Source organism: Olea europaea, chromosome 1 (assembly GCF_002742605.1).
Source record: "Olea europaea var. sylvestris chromosome 1, O_europaea_v1, whole genome shotgun sequence".
NCBI lineage: Eukaryota > Viridiplantae > Streptophyta > Magnoliopsida > Lamiales > Oleaceae > Olea > Olea europaea.
Window position 1 is genome coordinate 10,964,977 of NC_036237.1, and position 1,958 is coordinate 10,966,934.

The following is a 1,958-nucleotide window of genomic DNA, read 5'->3' on the forward strand; positions in this document are numbered from 1 at the left end:
TCCAAGTCAAGGGGTAGAACCACTTTCTGGCCCCTCTACTTCAAACCAAGGAGGTGCTACAATACCAAATCAAAGTAGTAGTAGTGGTATGCCTAACTTGGAGGGTAATCCAAACGTGAGAGATAATGTCCTAAACAATGGACAGAATATTCCACGTGGTAACGAGGGGGTAGATGTCCAGGCTAATGGTAATGGCCCTAATTATGGTAATTTTGTTGCCAATCAAGGACCAAACATCAGGCCTCATGCAAATCAACCGGTTAATCAACCTGTAGGAATTCCGTATGATCCCAATGTCATGTTGAGTAATCAGATTATGGAAATCGTGCAGATCAGATGGCCTTTGGGGTGCGTCCTGTCATTAGGCCGACGTACACAAAACCATATCCTGATTGGGTAGACCAAGCATATCCATGGCCTAGAGGTTACAAAGTGCCAGAATTCTCGCTGTTTACTGGTCTGGGAGAGGTGTCTACGCTAGAACACATAGGGCGATTCACGTTGCAAAGTGGTGATGTAACCGATTACCATAAAATGATACTTTTCCCTAGTTCGTTAACAGGAGTAGCTTTCTCCTGGTTCATCAACTTGCCAGCGAACTCTGTTCAAACATGGCAACAATTGGAACAATTGTTTCACGCTCAGTTTTATAAAACTGAGCCTGAAGTCACTTTGACCGATTTGGCGAATTTACATCAAATGTCAAACGAATGGGCAGAAAGTTTTCTCCAAAGGTTCAAGACAGCAAGAAGCAAATGTTTTGTACCTTTGTCCGAAAAAGAATTTGTCAAAATCGCTCAAGGCTGCTTGAGCTTTGATTTAAAAAAGAAGTTCCAGGACAAAGAGTTCCCTGATCTTTTCCAGTTGAGTGCGAACGTGATTAGGTATGAACGACTGATAAGAGAAGAAGAACAAATGAAAAATTCTAGTAAAGGGACTTATTACAAAGACCCAAATTTTAATGTTCATACCATTGACGACGAGTCGTACGATCAGGCCGAAATATGTTTGGCCGAATTGGTCAAAGGAGAGACATATACTTGTCCCATAATGACCAAACCTAGACCGTCGGGCAAAGATGATGAGCCCATAAAAGACGGGAATATAAAGACTAGAACCTTCTCGTTCGATGTGACCAAAGCTGACATTATATTCGACAAATTATATAGGGATAAGCAGATAAGATTGAGCGATAAGCATAAATTGCCAAACCCTGAACAAATTAAGGGTAAAAAATATTGTAAATGGCATAATGCATGGTCACACCTGACTAACAATTGCTTGGTTTTCCGTCATGTATTACAGGATGCTATTGAGTCAGGACGAATTACGTTCGATGACAAGAAAAAGATGGCAGTGGACGAGAATCCTTTCCCACAGCCACTCGGAGTAAACATGGTAACATCTGGATTCAAGAACAAGTTACCAAAATTCAAGTTAGTCATAGATGACGGAGAAGAAGATCCAAGACCACATCCCAGCGTCTTCGAACGAATCAAAGGAAAAGAACCAGAAAAGGACGAAAACGTCCTATGTGCAAGATGCAAAAGAGAAATAAATGGAGACACGGAGAAACTAGGGACATGGCAGCATCCTCATCGCCCTGCCTTCTTTCCAAACATTCAACCTGGTAGAGGGCGAGGTACATCGCCTTTTGAAAGGCAGTTCAGACCAACAGATGTTCGAAGAACATTTAGGCCGCAACCTCGCCGGCCAAATGTATGGCATTCATTCCAGTACAGCGCAGGAAGAGCAATACCCTTCGATGAGATGACCAGGACTCAACAAAGGCGTTTCCAGCGAAACTACGGACGGATGATGAGGCAGCAACAAGGAATGCCATACCCTAAAGCACCTCTACTACTCAAGGTAGCCAATCAAAACGTCCTAAAGAGTAATAAAGAAGCTGGTGCAGATGAATCAATGAAAGAACTGCCAGAGACCTCTTCTGGGAGATC